Genomic DNA, 23,276 nt, shown 5'->3' on the forward strand with positions numbered 1-23,276 from the left:
GAAGGGGTGAGGGGGGCGGGTTTCGGGGTCTGGCTCTCCGGACCTCTCCAGGAATCCCGCGGGAACTGGAGGCCGCTCTCTGGGCTCCCACGCGCCTTCAGCAGGGAGAATCCAGCCTGGAAGGCTGGAGGGGAGTGTGGAACTGAACCTCCGTGGGAGTCTTGAGTTTTCCAGGCCCTCTCTCGGTGAAGGAGGCAATGCCTGTGGGTGTCGCCGTGGCCGTGACAGTCTCACACACGCACAGGGGTGTGGCTCTCGTTCATTCCCACGCAGAAGACCAGAGCGAGACCCCAGGGAAAGGATGCATCCCCGGCGTGATGGCCTGACGATGGATTCCTGTGTACCGCAACATGGGGAGTCTGCAGTGTGGCCGGTTTGGAAACTGGCAAGGAGAGCGAAGAGACACCATGCCGGTCTTCCACCCTTCCCTGGATGCCGGTGGGTGCCCGCAGAGCTCCGGAAGCAAACAGTCAACATGCTCAGCCTTTCGGGGGCCGGAGAGACGTGAGCAACAGGCCCCCTTGCAGAGGGCACAGCAGCGTGGAATCCCAAATCACGCTTCAGTCGTCCTGAGTGTGGCTCCTCTGTGGTCGGGGCTGTCGGCCTGGCGCTCCTTTGCGAGGCTCAGCCTGGGGATGTGCGGTCTGTGAACCACGCGGGTGAAAACCCGACGGCAACCCGGGTCCCGGTCTTTTTTCTCTGAGGTAGCTGCCCGTTCCTTGTTCCACGGAATCGAGGCGAATGGGTGCCCCGCCCTCCCGACGCGGCGGCCGTGGGCCCAGCCCTCAGCCCGCGCCGGGCGCTTACCCTTTTCCCGGAGCGCGGGGGTCCCGTTGCTCCCGGAGGCCAGAGACCGTTTATGCTCTCTGCCTTCCTCCCTCTGTCCCTGGCTCCCTCCCGCCCGCCCTCTGTCCCTGCGTCGCTCTGTCTCTCCCTCCATTCCTCACTGCCTCCCTCTCTCTCCCTCCCTCCCTCCCTCCCTGCCTCCCTCCCTCCCAACTTCCCTCCGCCCATCCTTCGGCCCCTCTGGGTCTCCCGTTCGTCTCTCCATCGCTGCCCGCCTTCCCTCCCGCCTGGAACGGTCGGCATCGCCAGCGTGCGCGGGGCCTGGGGTCTGCGTTCAGCCGCCAGGCGCTCCACGGTGGCAGCTGGGAGGCTGCAGGGGCAAGGGCGGGCGGGCGGGCGGGCGACGGTGGAGCGGAGGCGAAGAGGAGGCGAGCCGCCGCTGGAGGGATGGCGGGCCCGGACGCTGCGCGGGCCCGGTGTTTCGCGGGACGGGGTTCTCCACCCAGCCCAGGGGAGGACGCATTGTCCGGGGTGGGGGGTGTGGGTGGCGAGGGGTTGGTCAGGCCGGGGTGGGGTGGCGGAAAGGCACGAGAGCTCTGCCCGGGCTGCTCCCAGAGCCTAGGCGGCTGCCCGCGAACCCGCGCGTGCGCAGTACACGGCCCACCTGCTGGTACCTGGGCCGGCGCTGGGATCCCCGGGATGCCCAGGAAAGAATGGCAGCTCTCCGCTCTGTGGAGTCTCTCACCGGGCCTAGACCTGGAAGGCAGGAATCCCAGGCGGGTCGGCCCGGAGGGAACACACGCCCCTCCACGCCGAGCCAGGTGTTCCCCGCGAAAGAGCGGCCACCGGCCACCGCCCTGCCCCGACCCCGTCCCAGCCCCGCGTCCTTTTAAAGCTCCTCCAGCAGAGCCCGGTATTCTTCCTCGCTGAGGGGTGGTTCCAGCGAGGCGGCCTCTTCCGAGGCCTCCAGCTCCCCCGGGGCCTCCGTTTCTAGGAAAGGTTGCGCCCGCTGCAGAAACTCCGGGCTCGCCAGGAGCTCATCCAGCAGGCCGGAGGGGAGTGCAGACGAGCGCCCCGGCTCCTGGAGGAGCCCCGCCTCGGGGGGCGCCCGGATGGCTTGCACCTGCCCCTGCCGCGCGGAGGCCTCCGGGGGCGCGGGCTGGGGAGGTGGGGCTGCCCCGGCTTGGGGTTCCCACGCCGCCCCGGCGACCTGGGGACCCTGGCCCCAGCCCCACCACGGAATCCCCTGGGACGCGAGGGGCGGGAAATGCAGGGGGTACTTCAGAGTTCAGTCTTCCTCACAGAATCGCAAAGTTCACGTTTCACAACCATAAAGAAACTATTTACGTTAAAAATGAGACATTTTATGGAGTTGCACTTAGAAAACTTCAATGTCTGAGAAAAAAAATCTCTAACGCACAGGGAAACAGGTGGTTTATCCAATACTCTGAAAATAAAATGGGCCGGGTGAGGGGAATATGAAAATATTATTTCAATTTCATTTCATTTTATTTATTTATTTATGTACTTATTTATTTATTTTTGAGACAGTGTCTCCCTCTGTCCCCCAGGCTGGATTACAGTGGCCTGAGCTCAGCTCACTGCAGCCTCCGCATCCTGGGCTCAAGGCATTCTCCTGCCTCAGCCTCCAGACTAGCTGGGACTAAATGAGCACGCCACCACGCCAGGCAAATTTTTGTCTTTTGTTTAAAGTGTAGAGGAGGTTTCACCATTTGGGCCAGGGTGGTCTTCAACGGCCGACTTCAGGTGATCTGCCCCAACTTGCCTTCCCAAAGTGAAGGGACTATAGGCGTGAGCCACTGCGCCCAGACTATGATAGTATCACACCGAAGCCTGAAGCTGCTCTGCCTTAGGATTTTTCCTGAATTTTACTTTCTTGTCATGATGAGTTGCTAGCTCATATTTTCCGTTGGATCTTTTCGAAAGGCTTTACTGATGAGATTATGGCTTTCTCACAAAGAATACCACTTTGGTGAAACTATACTGAAATTAAGAGTACCTTAAGTTTCCGATACTTATCAAGCACACTATTTGAACACGGCGTGGTAGGTGAAAGTGTGAGAAGCAGAATTTGGCAAACCCCATTATTTTTCAATTTCGACGGTTTCAGGTCTTTTGGTTTCAGCCAAACTGAAGAATGTCCTAATGAGCTGTCAATTCACAGGCCATTACAGACAATTTTTGAAACTACATCACAGTGTAATTTAAGGAGTACGATTCTAAAGAAATTTGAACAATCTGGTGGTATTGCTAACACCAAACAAGGTTGTTCAGCTCTTTCATCTTTAAAAACAAACAAACAAAAACATGATGTGGAATTCTCTCATTTTACCAAACAGCCGTACGCTCCCTTGAATATGTGACTGTGAAACCCAAGTAACTGGAAGACAAAAAATAAAGGAAACACCTCATCAGTCTCATTAATAGTTTTGTTGAGAATAATTTATTTTTCAAAAACTGCTGGCTATGTCTTGATATTTTTAGACACGGCTAAGATTGAAATTGCATGAATCCTCTCTCTAACATTCATGCTACTTAAGAAACTTTTCCCAAGATTTGACTGCATTCATTTCATAAAAGCCCTGTCCTCTTCTCCCCTATATATCTATATTAGCACTCTGCCTTCTACCCTCTTCCACAGGAAACACAAATCCGTCAATTGATCACTTAAGCCTTTCCAGTTTGGGTACAACATTTTCTGTAGTTGTACTCGTACGATTTGTCCTTTATACTTCTAAAGACTAGACCCTAGATTATGCATGCTTGGGAATAGTGGAGCTAGCTTGCTTAAACTTTATTTAGGCGTATGCTAATTACTTGTGGGGGGCAAAGGCAGGCAGTGAGGATGTTAAGCTTATCCCAAAATAGTCAATTTTGGAAAAGACACAAGTACAGGCCGGACGCGGTGGCTCTGACCTGTAAACCCAGCACCTTGGGAGGTCTTCTCGCAGAAGACCAGAGCGAGACCCCAGGGAAAAGATGCATCCCCGGCGTGATGGCCTGACGATGGATTCCTGTGTACCGCAACATGGGGAGTCTGCAGTGTGGCCGGTTTGGAAACTGGCAAGGAGAGCGAAGAGACACCATGCCGGTCTTCCACCCTTCCCTGGATGCCTGTGGGTGCCCGCAGAGCTCCGGAAGCAAACAGTCAACATGCTCAGCCTTTCGGGGGCCGGAGAGACGTGAGCAACAGGCCCCCTTGCAGAGGGCACAGCAGCGTGGAATCCCAAATCACGCTTCAGTCGTCCTGAGTGTGGCTCCTCTGTGGTCGGGGCTGTCGGCCTGGCGCTCCTTTGCGAGGCTCAGCCTGGGGATGTGGGGTCTGTGAACCACGCGGGTGAAAACCCGACGGCAACCCGGGTCCCGGTCTTTTGTCTCTGAGGTAGCTGCCCGTTCCTTGTTCCACGGAATGGGGGCGAATGGGTGCCCCGCCCTCCCGACGCGGCGGCCGTGGGCCCAGCCCTCAGCCCGCGCCGGGCACTTACCCTTTTCCCGGAGCGCGGGGGTCCCGTTGCTCCCGGAGGCCGGAGACCGTTTTTTCTCTCTGCCTTCCTCCCTCTGTCCCTGGCTCCCTCCCGCCCGCCCTCTGTCCCTGCGTCGCTCTGTCTCTCCCTCCGTTCCTCACTGCCTCCCTCTCTCTCCCTCCCTCCCCCCCTCCCTCCCTCCCTCCCAACTTCCCTCTGCCCATCCTTCGGCCCCTCTGGGTCTCCCGTTCGTCACTCCAACTCTGCCCGCCTTCCCTCCCGCCTGGAACGGTCGGCATCGCCGGCGCGGGGCCTGGGGTCTGCGTTCAGCCGCCGGGCACTACGCGGTGGCAGCTGGGAGGCTGCAGGGACACGGGCGGGCGGGCGGGCGGGCGGGCGACGGTGGAGCGGAGGCGCAGAGGAGGCGAGCCGCTGCCGGAGGGATGGCGGGCGCGAACCCTGCGCGGGCCCGGTGTTTCGCGGGACCGGGGTCTCCACCCAGCCCAGGGGAGGACGCATTTTCCGTGGGTGGGGGTTGGGGGGTGCGGGGTGTGGGTGGCGAGGGGTTGGTCAGGCCGGGGTGGGGTGGCGGAAAAGCACGAGAGCTCTGCCCGTGCTGCTCCCAGAGCCTAGGCGGCTGCCCGCGAACCCGCGCGTGCGCAGTACACGGCCCACCTGCTGGTACCTGGGCCGGCGCTGGGATCCCCGGGATGCCCAGGAAAGAATGGCAGCTCTCCGCTCTGTGGAGTCTCTCACCGGGCCTAGACCTGGAAGGCAGGAATCCCAGGCGGGTCGGCCCAGAGGGAACACACGCCCCTCCACGCCGAGCCAGGTGTTCCCCGCGAAAGAGAGGCCACCGGCCACCGCCCTGCCCCGACCCCGTCCCAGCCCCACGTCCTTTTATAGCTCCTCCAGCAGAGCCCGGTATTCTTCCTCGCTGAGGGGTGGTTCCAGCGAGGCGGCCTCTTCCGAGGCCTCCAGCTCCCCCGGGGCCTCCGTTTCTAGGAAAGGTTGCGCCCCCTGCAGAAACTCCGGGCTCGCCAGGAGCTCATCCAGCAGGCCGGAGGGGAGTGCAGACGAGCGCCCCGGCTCCTGGAGGAGCCCCGCCTGGGGGGGCGCCCGGATGGCTTGCACCTGCCCCTGCCGCGCGGAGGCCTCCGGGGGCGCGGGCTGGGGAGGTGGGGCTGCCCCGGCTTGGGGTTCCCACGCCGCCCCGGCGACCTGGGGACCCTGGCCCCAGCCCCACCACGGACTCCCCTGGGACGCGGGTGGCGCAAGCCCACCTTGGCCCTGTGGCCCCGCTTGAGCCGGCCCAGGCTGTCCCACCGCGCAAGGGCCCGGCAGGCCGTCGCGCTGCGGGTCCCGGTCCTCCCGGCCTTTGCTCGGGTGCGCAGGCCACCGAGGAGCCTGAGGGTGGGAGAGCGCCCCGTCCGCGGGAGCCAGGGCAGCGTAGGCAAAATCCGCGCGTGCCGGGGCCGCTTGGGAGATCCCTCGTGCCGGCGCGGCCTGGCTGGGCTGGAGCACGGGGACGGCCCTCGCTCCCTGGCTCACGAAAGCCCCCTGGGGGAGAGCCCCAGGCGCGCAGGGCACGCGGGGTGCGGGAAGCGCCGTTCCCCACGCCCCGGCGTGGGCGAAGGTGACCCACGAGGGAGCAGGGTGACACCCACCGGGGGCCGCGTTGCACAGGCCGCCTGCGTGCGCGGGCGCCCTGCCACCCCGTCCCGGGTGCCTGGCCCGTCGATTCTGAAACCAGATCTGAATCCTGGACTCCGGGAGGCCCGTCTCTCTGGCCAGTTCTTCCCTGGCGGCGATGCCTGGAAAGCGATCCTTCTCAAAGGCGCGGAGGAGCAGGGCGGTCTGGGATCCGGTGACGGCGGTCCGCTTTCGCCTGCCTTCTTGCGGGCCGCGTCTCCCGGGCCAGGGCCGAGATTCCCGCCGGTGCTGCCTCAGCTGGCGTGACCTCTCATTCTGAAACCAAATCTGGACCCTGGGCTCCGGAACGCCGATGGCCTGGGCCAGCCCTTCTCTGGTGGCGATGCCCGGGTACGGGTTCCGCTCAAAGCAGGCTCGCAGGGCCTCGCTTTGGCTCGGGGTCCAGACGAGTCTCCTTCGCCGTCCTCGTCCTCGGGCTTCCGCGGGGAGGGGGCCGTCCGAAGGTGTCGGGAGAGCCATCGCGGGGAGCCCCGGCCGGAATTTCACGGACGGACACGGGCAGAGAGAGGCCCGCGGGCTCCCGGGCACCTCAGCCGGCCTGTGCACTGGGCGCAGGTGCAGCCAGGAGACCGGCCCGGACAGCCAGCCAGCCGCTCTTATAAAGACCAACAGGCAGGCAGGCTCCACCCCTTCATGAATGGCGGTGAGCCCTGGGACAGCCCGCCCTCCGGAAGGGTCCCAGGGCGTGGAGGCCCCCTGGGGCCGGGGGGAGGGGGGGCGGCGGTGGTGGTGGTGGTGGTGGTGGTGACGCTGGTGGTGGGGGCGGGGGTGGCGGTGGGGGCGGGAGGGACGAAGCGGAAGGGGGAGAGGGGGAAGGGGTGAGGGGGGCGGGTTTCGGGGTCTGGCTCTCCGGACCTCTCCAGGAATCCCGCGGGAACTGGAGGCCGCTCTCTGGGCTCCCACGCGCCTTCAGCAGGGAGAATCCAGCCTGGAAGGCTGGAGGGGAGTGTGGAACTGAACCTCCGTGGGAGTCTTGAGTTTTCCAGGCCCTCTCTCGGTGAAGGAGGCAATGCCTGTGGGTGTCGCCGTGGCCGTGACAGTCTCACACACGCACAGGGGTGTGGCTCTCGTTCATTCCCACGCAGAAGACCAGAGCGAGACCCCAGGGAAAGGATGCATCCCCGGCGTGATGGCCTGACGATGGATTCCTGTGTACCGCAACATGGGGAGTCTGCAGTGTGGCCGGTTTGGAAACTGGCAAGGAGAGCGAAGAGACACCATGCCGGTCTTCCACCCTTCCCTGGATGCCGGTGGGTGCCCGCAGAGCTCCGGAAGCAAACAGTCAACATGCTCAGCCTTTCGGGGGCCGGAGAGACGTGAGCAACAGGCCCCCTTGCAGAGGGCACAGCAGCGTGGAATCCCAAATCACGCTTCAGTCGTCCTGAGTGTGGCTCCTCTGTGGTCGGGGCTGTCGGCCTGGCGCTCCTTTGCGAGGCTCAGCCTGGGGATGTGCGGTCTGTGAACCACGCGGGTGAAAACCCGACGGCAACCCGGGTCCCGGTCTTTTTTCTCTGAGGTAGCTGCCCGTTCCTTGTTCCACGGAATCGAGGCGAATGGGTGCCCCGCCCTCCCGACGCGGCGGCCGTGGGCCCAGCCCTCAGCCCGCGCCGGGCGCTTACCCTTTTCCCGGAGCGCGGGGGTCCCGTTGCTCCCGGAGGCCAGAGACCGTTTATGCTCTCTGCCTTCCTCCCTCTGTCCCTGTCTCCCTCCCGCCCGCCCTCTGTCCCTGCGTCGCTCTGTCTCTCCCTCCGTTCCTCACTGCCTCCCTCTCTCTCCCTCCCTCCCTCCCTCCCTGCCTCCCTCCCTCCCAACTTCCCTCCGCCCATCCTTCGGCCCCTCTGGGTCTCCCGTTCGTCTCTCCATCGCTGCCCGCCTTCCCTCCCGCCTGGAACGGTCGGCATCGCCAGCGTGCGCGGGGCCTGGGGTCTGCGTTCAGCCGCCAGGCGCTCCACGGTGGCAGCTGGGAGGCTGCAGGGGCAAGGGCGGGCGGGCGGGCGGGCGACGGTGGAGCGGAGGCGAAGAGGAGGCGAGCCGCCGCTGGAGGGATGGCGGGCCCGGACGCTGCGCGGGCCCGGTGTTTCGCGGGACGGGGTTCTCCACCCAGCCCAGGGGAGGACGCATTGTCCGGGGTGGGGGGTGTGGGTGGCGAGGGGTTGGTCAGGCCGGGGTGGGGTGGCGGAAAGGCACGAGAGCTCTGCCCGGGCTGCTCCCAGAGCCTAGGCGGCTGCCCGCGAACCCGCGCGTGCGCAGTACACGGCCCACCTGCTGGTACCTGGGCCGGCGCTGGGATCCCCGGGATGCCCAGGAAAGAATGGCAGCTCTCCGCTCTGTGGAGTCTCTCACCGGGCCTAGACCTGGAAGGCAGGAATCCCAGGCGGGTCGGCCCGGAGGGAACACACGCCCCTCCACGCCGAGCCAGGTGTTCCCCGCGAAAGAGCGGCCACCGGCCACCGCCCTGCCCCGACCCCGTCCCAGCCCCGCGTCCTTTTAAAGCTCCTCCAGCAGAGCCCGGTATTCTTCCTCGCTGAGGGGTGGTTCCAGCGAGGCGGCCTCTTCCGAGGCCTCCAGCTCCCCCGGGGCCTCCGTTTCTAGGAAAGGTTGCGCCCGCTGCAGAAACTCCGGGCTCGCCAGGAGCTCATCCAGCAGGCCGGAGGGGAGTGCAGACGAGCGCCCCGGCTCCTGGAGGAGCCCCGCCTCGGGGGGCGCCCGGATGGCTTGCACCTGCCCCTGCCGCGCGGAGGCCTCCGGGGGCGCGGGCTGGGGAGGTGGGGCTGCCCCGGCTTGGGGTTCCCACGCCGCCCCGGCGACCTGGGGACCCTGGCCCCAGCCCCACCACGGAATCCCCTGGGACGCGAGGGGCGGGAAATGCAGGGGGTACTTCAGAGTTCAGTCTTCCTCACAGAATCGCAAAGTTCACGTTTCACAACCATAAAGAAACTATTTACGTTAAAAATGAGACATTTTATGGAGTTGCACTTAGAAAACTTCAATGTCTGAGAAAAAAAATCTCTAACGCACAGGGAAACAGGTGGTTTATCCAATACTCTGAAAATAAAATGGGCCGGGTGAGGGGAATATGAAAATATTATTTCAATTTCATTTCATTTTATTTATTTATTTATGTACTTATTTATTTATTTTTGAGACAGTGTCTCCCTCTGTCCCCCAGGCTGGATTACAGTGGCCTGAGCTCAGCTCACTGCAGCCTCCGCATCCTGGGCTCAAGGCATTCTCCTGCCTCAGCCTCCAGACTAGCTGGGACTAAATGAGCACGCCACCACGCCAGGCAAATTTTTGTCTTTTGTTTAAAGTGTAGAGGAGGTTTCACCATTTGGGCCAGGGTGGTCTTCAACGGCCGACTTCAGGTGATCTGCCCCAACTTGCCTTCCCAAAGTGAAGGGACTATAGGCGTGAGCCACTGCGCCCAGACTATGATAGTATCACACCGAAGCCTGAAGCTGCTCTGCCTTAGGATTTTTCCTGAATTTTACTTTCTTGTCATGATGAGTTGCTAGCTCATATTTTCCGTTGGATCTTTTCGAAAGGCTTTACTGATGAGATTATGGCTTTCTCACAAAGAATACCACTTTGGTGAAACTATACTGAAATTAAGAGTACCTTAAGTTTCCGATACTTATCAAGCACACTATTTGAACACGGCGTGGTAGGTGAAAGTGTGAGAAGCAGAATTTGGCAAACCCCATTATTTTTCAATTTCGACGGTTTCAGGTCTTTTGGTTTCAGCCAAACTGAAGAATGTCCTAATGAGCTGTCAATTCACAGGCCATTACAGACAATTTTTGAAACTACATCACAGTGTAATTTAAGGAGTACGATTCTAAAGAAATTTGAACAATCTGGTGGTATTGCTAACACCAAACAAGGTTGTTCAGCTCTTTCATCTTTAAAAACAAACAAACAAAAACATGATGTGGAATTCTCTCATTTTACCAAACAGCCGTACGCTCCCTTGAATATGTGACTGTGAAACCCAAGTAACTGGAAGACAAAAAATAAAGGAAACACCTCATCAGTCTCATTAATAGTTTTGTTGAGAATAATTTATTTTTCAAAAACTGCTGGCTATGTCTTGATATTTTTAGACACGGCTAAGATTGAAATTGCATGAATCCTCTCTCTAACATTCATGCTACTTAAGAAACTTTTCCCAAGATTTGACTGCATTCATTTCATAAAAGCCCTGTCCTCTTCTCCCCTATATATCTATATTAGCACTCTGCCTTCTACCCTCTTCCACAGGAAACACAAATCCGTCAATTGATCACTTAAGCCTTTCCAGTTTGGGTACAACATTTTCTGTAGTTGTACTCGTACGATTTGTCCTTTATACTTCTAAAGACTAGACCCTAGATTATGCATGCTTGGGAATAGTGGAGCTAGCTTGCTTAAACTTTATTTAGGCGTATGCTAATTACTTGTGGGGGGCAAAGGCAGGCAGTGAGGATGTTAAGCTTATCCCAAAATAGTCAATTTTGGAAAAGACACAAGTACAGGCCGGGCGCGGTGGCTCTGACCTGTAATCCCAGCACCTTGGGAGGTCTTCTCGCAGAAGACCAGAGCGAGACCCCAGGGAAAAGATGCATCCCCGGCGTGATGGCCTGACGATGGATTCCTGTGTACCGCAACATGGGGAGTCTGCAGTGTGGCCGGTTTGGAAACTGGCAAGGAGAGCGAAGAGACACCATGCCGGTCTTCCACCCTTCCCTGGATGCCTGTGGGTGCCCGCAGAGCTCCGGAAGCAAACAGTCAACATGCTCAGCCTTTCGGGGGCCGGAGAGACGTGAGCAACAGGCCCCCTTGCAGAGGGCACAGCAGCGTGGAATCCCAAATCACGCTTCAGTCGTCCTGAGTGTGGCTCCTCTGTGGTCGGGGCTGTCGGCCTGGCGCTCCTTTGCGAGGCTCAGCCTGGGGATGTGGGGTCTGTGAACCACGCGGGTGAAAACCCGACGGCAACCCGGGTCCCGGTCTTTTGTCTCTGAGGTAGCTGCCCGTTCCTTGTTCCACGGAATGGGGGCGAATGGGTGCCCCGCCCTCCCGACGCGGCGGCCGTGGGCCCAGCCCTCAGCCCGCGCCGGGCACTTACCCTTTTCCCGGAGCGCGGGGGTCCCGTTGCTCCCGGAGGCCGGAGACCGTTTTCTCTCTCTGCCTTCCTCCCTCTGTCCCTGGCTCCCTCCCGCCCGCCCTCTGTCCCTGCGTCGCTCTGTCTCTCCCTCCGTTCCTCACTGCCTCCCTCTCTCTCCCTCCCTCCCCCCCTCCCTCCCTCCCTCCCAACTTCCCTCTGCCCATCCTTCGGCCCCTCTGGGTCTCCCGTTCGTCACTCCAACTCTGCCCGCCTTCCCTCCCGCCTGGAACGGTCGGCATCGCCGGCGCGGGGCCTGGGGTCTGCGTTCAGCCGCCGGGCACTACGCGGTGGCAGCTGGGAGGCTGCAGGGACACGGGCGGGCGGGCGGGCGGGCGGGCGACGGTGGAGCGGAGGCGCAGAGGAGGCGAGCCGCTGCCGGAGGGATGGCGGGCGCGAACCCTGCGCGGGCCCGGTGTTTCGCGGGACCGGGGTCTCCACCCAGCCCAGGGGAGGACGCATTTTCCGTGGGTGGGGGTTGGGGGGTGCGGGGTGTGGGTGGCGAGGGGTTGGTCAGGCCGGGGTGGGGTGGCGGAAAAGCACGAGAGCTCTGCCCGGGCTGCTCCCAGAGCCTAGGCGGCTGCCCGCGAACCCGCGCGTGCGCAGTACACGGCCCACCTGCTGGTACCTGGGCCGGCGCTGGGATCCCCGGGATGCCCAGGAAAGAATGGCAGCTCTCCGCTCTGTGGAGTCTCTCACCGGGCCTAGACCTGGAAGGCAGGAATCCCAGGCGGGTCGGCCCGGAGGGAACACACGCCCCTCCACGCCGAGCCAGGTGTTCCCCGCGAAAGAGAGGCCACCGGCCACCGCCCTGCCCCGACCCCGTCCCAGCCCCACGTCCTTTTATAGCTCCTCCAGCAGAGCCCGGTATTCTTCCTCGCTGAGGGGTGGTTCCAGCGAGGCGGCCTCTTCCGAGGCCTCCAGCTCCCCCGGGGCCTCCGTTTCTAGGAAAGGTTGCGCCCCCTGCAGAAACTCCGGGCTCGCCAGGAGCTCATCCAGCAGGCCGGAGGGGAGTGCAGACGAGCGCCCCGGCTCCTGGAGGAGCCCCGCCTGGGGGGGCGCCCGGATGGCTTGCACCTGCCCCTGCCGCGCGGAGGCCTCCGGGGGCGCGGGCTGGGGAGGTGGGGCTGCCCCGGCTTGGGGTTCCCACGCCGCCCCGGCGACCTGGGGACCCTGGCCCCAGCCCCACCACGGACTCCCCTGGGACGCGGGTGGCGCAAGCCCACCTTGGCCCTGTGGCCCCGCTTGAGCCGGCCCAGGCTGTCCCACCGCGCAAGGGCCCGGCAGGCCGTCGCGCTGCGGGTCCCGGTCCTCCCGGCCTTTGCTCGGGTGCGCAGGCCACCGAGGAGCCTGAGGGTGGGAGAGCGCCCCGTCCGCGGGAGCCAGGGCAGCGTAGGCAAAATCCGCGCGTGCCGGGGCCGCTTGGGAGATCCCTCGTGCCGGCGCGGCCTGGCTGGGCTGGAGCACGGGGACGGCCCTCGCTCCCTGGCTCACGAAAGCCCCCTGGGGGAGAGCCCCAGGCGCGCAGGGCACGCGGGGTGCGGGAAGCGCCGTTCCCCACGCCCCGGCGTGGGCGAAGGTGACCCACGAGGGAGCAGGGTGACACCCACCGGGGGCCGCGTTGCACAGGCCGCCTGCGTGCGCGGGCGCCCTGCCACCCCGTCCCGGGTGCCTGGCCCGTCGATTCTGAAACCAGATCTGAATCCTGGACTCCGGGAGGCCCGTCTCTCTGGCCAGTTCTTCCCTGGCGGCGATGCCTGGAAAGCGATCCTTCTCAAAGGCGCGGAGGAGCAGGGCGGTCTGGGATCCGGTGACGGCGGTCCGCTTTCGCCTGCCTTCTTGCGGGCCGCGTCTCCCGGGCCAGGGCCGAGATTCCCGCCGGTGCTGCCTCAGCTGGCGTGACCTCTCATTCTGAAACCAAATCTGGACCCTGGGCTCCGGAACGCCGATGGCCTGGGCCAGCCCTTCTCTGGTGGCGATGCCCGGGTACGGGTTCCGCTCAAAGCAGGCTCGCAGGGCCTCGCTTTGGCTCGGGGTCCAGACGAGTCTCCTTCGCCGTCCTCGTCCTCGGGCTTCCGCGGGGAGGGGGCCGTCCGAAGGTGTCGGGAGAGCCATCGCGGGGAGCCCCGGCCGGAATTTCACGGACGGACACGGGCAGAGAGAGGCCCGCGGGCTCCCGGGCACCTCAGCCGGCCTGTGCACTGGGCGCAGGTGCAGCCAGGAGACCGGCCCGGACAGCCAGCCAGCCGCTCTTATAAAGACCAACAGGCAGGCAGGCTCCACCCCTTCATGAATGGCGGTGAGCCCTGGGACAGCCCGCCCTCCGGAAGGGTCCCAGGGCGTGGAGGCCCCCTGGGGCCGGGGGGAGGGGGGGCGGCGGTGGTGGTGGTGGTGGTGGTGGTGACGCTGGTGGTGGGGGCGGGGGTGGCGGTGGGGGCGGGAGGGACGAAGCGGAAGGGGGAGAGGGGGAAGGGGTGAGGGGGGCGGGTTTCGGGGTCTGGCTCTCCGGACCTCTCCAGGAATCCCGCGGGAACTGGAGGCCGCTCTCTGGGCTCCCACGCGCCTTCAGCAGGGAGAATCCAGCCTGGAAGGCTGGAGGGGAGTGTGGAACTGAACCTCCGTGGGAGTCTTGAGTTTTCCAGGCCCTCTCTCGGTGAAGGAGGCAATGCCTGTGGGTGTCGCCGTGGCCGTGACAGTCTCACACACGCACAGGGGTGTGGCTCTCGTTCATTCCCACGCAGAAGACCAGAGCGAGACCCCAGGGAAAGGATGCATCCCCGGCGTGATGGCCTGACGATGGATTCCTGTGTACCGCAACATGGGGAGTCTGCAGTGTGGCCGGTTTGGAAACTGGCAAGGAGAGCGAAGAGACACCATGCCGGTCTTCCACCCTTCCCTGGATGCCGGTGGGTGCCCGCAGAGCTCCGGAAGCAAACAGTCAACATGCTCAGCCTTTCGGGGGCCGGAGAGACGTGAGCAACAGGCCCCCTTGCAGAGGGCACAGCAGCGTGGAATCCCAAATCACGCTTCAGTCGTCCTGAGTGTGGCTCCTCTGTGGTCGGGGCTGTCGGCCTGGCGCTCCTTTGCGAGGCTCAGCCTGGGGATGTGCGGTCTGTGAACCACGCGGGTGAAAACCCGACGGCAACCCGGGTCCCGGTCTTTTTTCTCTGAGGTAGCTGCCCGTTCCTTGTTCCACGGAATCGAGGCGAATGGGTGCCCCGCCCTCCCGACGCGGCGGCCGTGGGCCCAGCCCTCAGCCCGCGCCGGGCGCTTACCCTTTTCCCGGAGCGCGGGGGTCCCGTTGCTCCCGGAGGCCAGAGACCGTTTATGCTCTCTGCCTTCCTCCCTCTGTCCCTGGCTCCCTCCCGCCCGCCCTCTGTCCCTGCGTCGCTCTGTCTCTCCCTCCATTCCTCACTGCCTCCCTCTCTCTCCCTCCCTCCCTCCCTCCCTGCCTCCCTCCCTCCCAACTTCCCTCCGCCCATCCTTCGGCCCCTCTGGGTCTCCCGTTCGTCTCTCCATCGCTGCCCGCCTTCCCTCCCGCCTGGAACGGTCGGCATCGCCAGCGTGCGCGGGGCCTGGGGTCTGCGTTCAGCCGCCAGGCGCTCCACGGTGGCAGCTGGGAGGCTGCAGGGGCAAGGGCGGGCGGGCGGGCGGGCGACGGTGGAGCGGAGGCGAAGAGGAGGCGAGCCGCCGCTGGAGGGATGGCGGGCCCGGACGCTGCGCGGGCCCGGTGTTTCGCGGGACGGGGTTCTCCACCCAGCCCAGGGGAGGACGCATTTTCCGGGGTGGGGGGTGTGGGTGGCGAGGGGTTGGTCAGGCCGGGGTGGGGTGGCGGAAAGGCACGAGAGCTCTGCCCGGGCTGCTCCCAGAGCCTAGGCGGCTGCCCGCGAACCCGCGCGTGCGCAGTACACGGCCCACCTGCTGGTACCTGGGCCGGCGCTGGGATCCCCGGGATGCCCAGGAAAGAATGGCAGCTCTCCGCTCTGTGGAGTCTCTCACCGGGCCTAGACCTGGAAGGCAGGAATCCCAGGCGGGTCGGCCCGGAGGGAACACACGCCCCTCCACGCCGAGCCAGGTGTTCCCCGCGAAAGAGCGGCCACCGGCCACCGCCCTGCCCCGACCCCGTCCCAGCCCCGCGTCCTTTTAAAGCTCCTCCAGCAGAGCCCGGTATTCTTCCTCGCTGAGGGGTGGTTCCAGCGAGGCGGCCTCTTCCGAGGCCTCCAGCTCCCCCGGGGCCTCCGTTTCTAGGAAAGGTTGCGCCCGCTGCAGAAACTCCGGGCTCGCCAGGAGCTCATCCAGCAGGCCGGAGGGGAGTGCAGACGAGCGCCCCGGCTCCTGGAGGAGCCCCGCCTCGGGGGGCGCCCGGATGGCTTGCACCTGCCCCTGCCGCGCGGAGGCCTCCGGGGGCGCGGGCTGGGGAGGTGGGGCTGCCCCGGCTTGGGGTTCCCACGCCGCCCCGGCGACCTGGGGACCCTGGCCCCAGCCCCACCACGGAATCCCCTGGGACGCGAGGGGCGGGAAATGCAGGGGGTACTTCAGAGTTCAGTCTTCCTCACAGAATCGCAAAGTTCACGTTTCACAACCATAAAGAAACTATTTACGTTAAAAATGAGACATTTTATGGAGTTGCACTTAGAAAACTTCAATGTCTGAGAAAAAAAATCTCTAACGCACAGGGAAACAGGTGGTTTATCCAATACTCTGAAAATAAAATGGGCCGGGTGAGGGGAATATGAAAATATTATTTCAATTTCATTTCATTTTATTTATTTATTTATGTACTTATTTATTTATTTTTGAGACAGTGTCTCCCTCTGTCCCCCAGGCTGGATTACAGTGGCCTGAGCTCAGCTCACTGCAGCCTCCGCATCCTGGGCTCAAGGCATTCTCCTGCCTCAGCCTCCAGACTAGCTGGGACTAAATGAGCACGCCACCACGCCAGGCAAATTTTTGTCTTTTGTTTAAAGTGTAGAGGAGGTTTCACCATTTGGGCCAGGGTGGTCTTCAACGGCCGACTTCAGGTGATCTGCCCCAACTTGCCTTCCCAAAGTGAAGGGACTATAGGCGTGAGCCACTGCGCCCAGACTATGATAGTATCACACCGAAGCCTGAAGCTGCTCTGCCTTAGGATTTTTCCTGAATTTTACTTTCTTGTCATGATGAGTTGCTAGCTCATATTTTCCGTTGGATCTTTTCGAAAGGCTTTACTGATGAGATTATGGCTTTCTCACAAAGAATACCACTTTGGTGAAACTATACTGAAATTAAGAGTACCTTAAGTTTCCGATACTTATCAAGCACACTATTTGAACACGGCGTGGTAGGTGAAAGTGTGAGAAGCAGAATTTGGCAAACCCCATTATTTTTCAATTTCGACGGTTTCAGGTCTTTTGGTTTCAGCCAAACTGAAGAATGTCCTAATGAGCTGTCAATTCACAGGCCATTACAGACAATTTTTGAAACTACATCACAGTGTAATTTAAGGAGTACGATTCTAAAGAAATTTGAACAATCTGGTGGTATTGCTAACACCAAACAAGGTTGTTCAGCTCTTTCATCTTTAAAAACAAACAAACAAAAACATGATGTGGAATTCTCTCATTTTACCAAACAGCCGTACGCTCCCTTGAATATGTGACTGTGAAACCCAAGTAACTGGAAGACAAAAAATAAAGGAAACACCTCATCAGTCTCATTAATAGTTTTGTTGAGAATAATTTATTTTTCAAAAACTGCTGGCTATGTCTTGATATTTTTAGACACGGCTAAGATTGAAATTGCATGAATCCTCTCTCTAACATTCATGCTACTTAAGAAACTTTTCCCAAGATTTGACTGCATTCATTTCATAAAAGCCCTGTCCTCTTCTCCCCTATATATCTATATTAGCACTCTGCCTTCTACCCTCTTCCACAGGAAACACAAATCCGTCAATTGATCACTTAAGCCTTTCCAGTTTGGGTACAACATTTTCTGTAGTTGTACTCGTACGATTTGTCCTTTATACTTCTAAAGACTAGACCCTAGATTATGCATGCTTGGGAATAGTGGAGCTAGCTTGCTTAAACTTTATTTAGGCGTATGCTAATTACTTGTGGGGGGCAAAGGCAGGCAGTGAGGATGTTAAGCTTATCCCAAAATAGTCAATTTTGGAAAAGACACAAGTACAGGCCGGGCGCGGTGGCTCTGACCTGTAATCCCAGCACCTTGGGAGGTCTTCTCGCAGAAGACCAGAGCGAGACCCCAGGGAAAAGATGCATCCCCGGCGTGATGGCCTGACGATGGATTCCTGTGTACCGCAACATGGGGAGTCTGCAGTGTGGCCGGTTTGGAAACTGGCAAGGAGAGCGAAGAGACACCATGCCGGTCTTCCACCCTTCCCTGGATGCCTGTGGGTGCCCGCAGAGCTCCGGAAGCAAACAGTCAACATGCTCAGCCTTTCGGGGGCCGGAGAGACGTGAGCAACAGGCCCCCTTGCAGAGGGCACAGCAGCGTGGAATCCCAAATCACGCTTCAGTCGTCCTGAGTGTGGCTCCTCTGTGGTCGGGGCTGTCGGCCTGGCGCTCCTTTGCGAGGCTCAGCCTGGGGATGTGGGGTCTGTGAACCACGCGGGTGAAAACCCGACGGCAACCCGGGTCCCGGTCTTTTGTCTCTGAGGTAGCTGCCCGTTCCTTGTTCCACGGAATGGGGGCGAATGGGTGCCCCGCCCTCCCGACGCGGCGGCCGTGGGCCCAGCCCTCAGCCCGCGCCGGGCACTTACCCTTTTCCCGGAGCGCGGGGGTCCCGTTGCTCCCGGAGGCCGGAGACCGTTTTTTCTCTCTGCCTTCCTCCCTCTGTCCCTGGCTCCCTCCCGCCCGCCCTCTGTCCCTGCGTCGCTCTGTCTCTCCCTCCGTTCCTCACTGCCTCCCTCTCTCTCCCTCCCTCCCCCCCTCCCTCCCTCCCTCCCAACTTCCCTCTGCCCATCCTTCGGCCCCTCTGGGTCTCCCGTTCGTCACTCCAACTCTGCCCGCCTTCCCTCCCGCCTGGAACGGTCGGCATCGCCGGCGCGGGGCCTGGGGTCTGCGTTCAGCCGCCGGGCACTACGCGGTGGCAGCTGGGAGGCTGCAGGGACACGGGCGGGCGGGCGGGCGGGCGGGCGACGGTGGAGCGGAGGCGCAGAGGAGGCGAGCCGCTGCCGGAGGGATGGCGGGCGCGAACCCTGCGCGGGCCCGGTGTTTCGCGGGACCGGGGTCTCCACCCAGCCCAGGGGAGGACGCATTTTCCGTGGGTGGGGGTTGGGGGGTGCGGGGTGTGGGTGGCGAGGGGTTGGTCAGGCCGGGGTGGGGTGGCGGAAAAGCACGAGAGCTCTGCCCGGGCTGCTCCCAGAGCCTAGGCGGCTGCCCGCGAACCCGCGCGTGCGCAGTACACGGCCCACCTGCTGGTACCTGGGCCGGCGCTGGGATCCCCGGGATGCCCAGGAAAGAATGGCAGCTCTCCGCTCTGTGGAGTCTCTCACCGGGCCTAGACCTGGAAGGCAGGAATCCCAGGCGGGTCGGCCCGGAGGGAACACACGCCCCTCCACGCCGAGCCAGGTGTTCCCCGCGAAAGAGAGGCCACCGGCCACCGCCCTGCCCCGACCCCGTCCCAGCCCCACGTCCTTTTATAGCTCCTCCAGCAGAGCCCGGTATTCTTCCTCGCTGAGGGGTGGTTCCAGCGAGGCGGCCTCTTCCGAGGCCTCCAGCTCCCCCGGGGCCTCCGTTTCTAGGAAAGGTTGCGCCCCCTGCAGAAACTCCGGGCTCGCCAGGAGCTCATCCAGCAGGCCGGAGGGGAGTGCAGACGAGCGCCCCGGCTCCTGGAGGAGCCCCGCCTGGGGGGGCGCCCGGATGGCTTGCACCTGCCCCTGCCGCGCGGAGGCCTCCGGGGGCGCGGGCTGGGGAGGTGGGGCTGCCCCGGCTTGGGGTTCCCACGCCGCCCCGGCGACCTGGGGACCCTGGCCCCAGCCCCACCACGGACTCCCCTGGGACGCGGGTGGCGCAAGCCCACCTTGGCCCTGTGGCCCCGCTTGAGCCGGCCCAGGCTGTCCCACCGCGCAAGGGCCCGGCAGGCCGTCGCGCTGCGGGTCCCGGTCCTCCCGGCCTTTGCTCGGGTGCGCAGGCCACCGAGGAGCCTGAGGGTGGGAGAGCGCCCCGTCCGCGGGAGCCAGGGCAGCGTAGGCAAAATCCGCGCGTGCCGGGGCCGCTTGGGAGATCCCTCGTGCCGGCGCGGCCTGGCTGGGCTGGAGCACGGGGACGGCCCTCGCTCCCTGGCTCACGAAAGCCCCCTGGGGGAGAGCCCCAGGCGCGCAGGGCACGCGGGGTGCGGGAAGCGCCGTTCCCCACGCCCCGGCGTGGGCGAAGGTGACCCACGAGGGAGCAGGGTGACACCCACCGGGGGCCGCGTTGCACAGGCCGCCTGCGTGCGCGGGCGCCCTGCCACCCCGTCCCGGGTGCCTGGCCCGTCGATTCTGAAACCAGATCTGAATCCTGGACTCCGGGAGGCCCGTCTCTCTGGCCAGTTCTTCCCTGGCGGCGATGCCTGGAAAGCGATCCTTCTCAAAGGCGCGGAGGAGCAGGGCGGTCTGGGATCCGGTGACGGCGGTCCGCTTTCGCCTGCCTTCTTGCGGGCCGCGTCTCCCGGGCCAGGGCCGAGATTCCCGCCGGTGCTGCCTCAGCTGGCGTGACCTCTCATTCTGAAACCAAATCTGGACCCTGGGCTCCGGAACGCCGATGGCCTGGGCCAGCCCTTCTCTGGTGGCGATGCCCGGGTACGGGTTCCGCTCAAAGCAGGCTCGCAGGGCCTCGCTTTGGCTCGGGGTCCAGACGAGTCTCCTTCGCCGTCCTCGTCCTCGGGCTTCCGCGGGGAGGGGGCCGTCCGAAGGTGTCGGGAGAGCCATCGCGGGGAGCCCCGGCCGGAATTTCACGGACGGACACGGGCAGAGAGAGGCCCGCGGGCTCCCGGGCACCTCAGCCGGCCTGTGCACTGGGCGCAGGTGCAGCCAGGAGACCGGCCCGGACAGCCAGCCAGCCGCTCTTATAAAGACCAACAGGCAGGCAGGCTCCACCCCTTCATGAATGGCGGTGAGCCCTGGGACAGCCCGCCCTCCGGAAGGGTCCCAGGGCGTGGAGGCCCCCTGGGGCCGGGGGGAGGGGGGGCGGCGGTGGTGGTGGTGGTGGTGGTGGTGACGCTGGTGGTGGGGGCGGGGGTGGCGGTGGGGGCGGGAGGGACGAAGCGGAAGGGGGAGAGGGGGAAGGGGTGAGGGGGGCGGGTTTCGGGGTCTGGCTCTCCGGACCTCTCCAGGAATCCCGCGGGAACTGGAGGCCGCTCTCTGGGCTCCCACGCGCCTTCAGCAGGGAGAATCCAGCCTGGAAGGCTGGAGGGGAGTGTGGAACTGAACCTCCGTGGGAGTCTTGAGTTTTCCAGGCCCTCTCTCGGTGAAGGAGGCAATGCCTGTGGGTGTCGCCGTGGCCGTGACAGTCTCACACACGCACAGGGGTGTGGCTCTCGTTCATTCCCACGCAGAAGACCAGAGCGAGACCCCAGGGAAAGGATGCATCCCCGGCGTGATGGCCTGACGATGGATTCCTGTGTACCGCAACATGGGGAGTCTGCAGTGTGGCCGGTTTGGAAACTGGCAAGGAGAGCGAAGAGACACCATGCCGGTCTTCCACCCTTCCCTGGATGCCGGTGGGTGCCCGCAGAGCTCCGGAAGCAAACAGTCAACATGCTCAGCCTTTCGGGGGCCGGAGAGACGTGAGCAACAGGCCCCCTTGCAGAGGGCACAGCAGCGTGGAATCCCAAATCACGCTTCAGTCGTCCTGAGTGTGGCTCCTCTGTGGTCGGGGCTGTCGGCCTGGCGCTCCTTTGCGAGGCTCAGCCTGGGGATGTGCGGTCTGTGAACCACGCGGGTGAAAACCCGACGGCAACCCGGGTCCCGGTCTTTTTTCTCTGAGGTAGCTGCCCGTTCCTTGTTCCACGGAATCGAGGCGAATGGGTGCCCCGCCCTCCCGACGCGGCGGCCGTGGGCCCAGCCCTCAGCCCGCGCCGGGCGCTTACCCTTTTCCCGGAGCGCGGGGGTCCCGTTGCTCCCGGAGGCCAGAGACCGTTTATGCTCTCTGCCTTCCTCCCTCTGTCCCTGGCTCCCTCCCGCCCGCCCTCTGTCCCTGCGTCGCTCTGTCTCTCCCTCCGTTCCTCACTGCCTCCCTCTCTCTCCCTCCCTCCCTCCCTCCCTGCCTCCCTCCCTCCCAACTTCCCTCCGCCCATCCTTCGGCCCCTCTGGGTCTCCCGTTCGTCTCTCCATCGCTGCCCGCCTTCCCTCCCGCCTGGAACGGTCGGCATCGCCAGCGTGCGCGGGGCCTGGGGTCTGCGTTCAGCCGCCAGGCGCTCCACGGTGGCAGCTGGGAGGCTGCAGGGGCAAGGGCGGGCGGGCGGGCGGGCGACGGTGGAGCGGAGGCGAAGAGGAGGCGAGCCGCCGCTGGAGGGATGGCGGGCCCGGACGCTGCGCGGGCCCGGTGTTTCGCGGGACGGGGTTCTCCACCCAGCCCAGGGGAGGACGCATTGTCCGGGGTGGGGGGTGTGGGTGGCGAGGGGTTGGTCAGGCCGGGGTGGGGTGGCGGAAAGGCACGAGAGCTCTGCCCGGGCTGCTCCCAGAGCCTAGGCGGCTGCCCGCGAACCCGCGCGTGCGCAGTACACGGCCCACCTGCTGGTACCTGGGCCGGCGCTGGGATCCCCGGGATGCCCAGGAAAGAATGGCAGCTCTCCGCTCTGTGGAGTCTCTCACCGGGCCTAGACCTGGAAGGCAGGAATCCCAGGCGGGTCGGCCCGGAGGGAACACACGCCCCTCCACGCCGAGCCAGGTGTTCCCCGCGAAAGAGCGGCCACCGGCCACCGCCCTGCCCCGACCCCGTCCCAGCCCCGCGTCCTTTTAAAGCTCCTCCAGCAGAGCCCGGTATTCTTCCTCGCTGAGGGGTGGTTCCAGCGAGGCGGCCTCTTCCGAGGCCTCCAGCTCCCCCGGGGCCTCCGTTTCTAGGAAAGGTTGCGCCCGCTGCAGAAACTCCGGGCTCGCCAGGAGCTCATCCAGCAGGCCGGAGGGGAGTGCAGACGAGCGCCCCGGCTCCTGGAGGAGCCCCGCCTCGGGGGGCGCCCGGATGGCTTGCACCTGCCCCTGCCGCGCGGAGGCCTCCGGGGGCGCGGGCTGGGGAGGTGGGGCTGCCCCGGCTTGGGGTTCCCACGCCGCCCCGGCGACCTGGGGACCCTGGCCCCAGCCCCACCACGGAATCCCCTGGGACGCGAGGGGCGGGAAATGCAGGGGGTACTTCAGAGTTCAGTCTTCCTCACAGAATCGCAAAGTTCACGTTTCACAACCATAAAGAAACTATTTACGTTAAAAATGAGACATTTTATGGAGTTGCACTTAGAAAACTTCAATGTCTGAGAAAAAAAATCTCTAACGCACAGGGAAACAGGTGGTTTATCCAATACTCTGAAAATAAAATGGGCCGGGTGAGGGGAATATGAAAATATTATTTCAATTTCATTTCATTTTATTTATTTATTTATGTACTTATTTATTTATTTTTGAGACAGTGTCTCCCTCTGTCCCCCAGGCTGGATTACAGTGGCCTGAGCTCAGCTCACTGCAGCCTCCGCATCCTGGGCTCAAGGCATTCTCCTGCCTCAGCCTCCAGACTAGCTGGGACTAAATGAGCACGCCACCACGCCAGGCAAATTTTTGTCTTTTGTTTAAAGTGTAGAGGAGGTTTCACCATTTGGGCCAGGGTGGTCTTCAACGGCCGACTTCAGGTGATCTGCCCCAACTTGCCTTCCCAAAGTGAAGGGACTATAGGCGTGAGCCACTGCGCCCAGACTATGATAGTATCACACCGAAGCCTGAAGCTGCTCTGCCTTAGGATTTTTCCTGAATTTTACTTTCTTGTCATGATGAGTTGCTAGCTCATATTTTCCGTTGGATCTTTTCGAAAGGCTTTACTGATGAGATTATGGCTTTCTCACAAAGAATACCACTTTGGTGAAACTATACTGAAATTAAGAGTACCTTAAGTTTCCGATACTTATCAAGCACACTATTTGAACACGGCGTGGTAGGTGAAAGTGTGAGAAGCAGAATTTGGCAAACC

The sequence above is a fragment of the Pongo abelii genome, chromosome 16 (genome assembly GCF_028885655.2).
Source record: "Pongo abelii isolate AG06213 chromosome 16, NHGRI_mPonAbe1-v2.0_pri, whole genome shotgun sequence".
NCBI lineage: Eukaryota > Metazoa > Chordata > Mammalia > Primates > Hominidae > Pongo > Pongo abelii.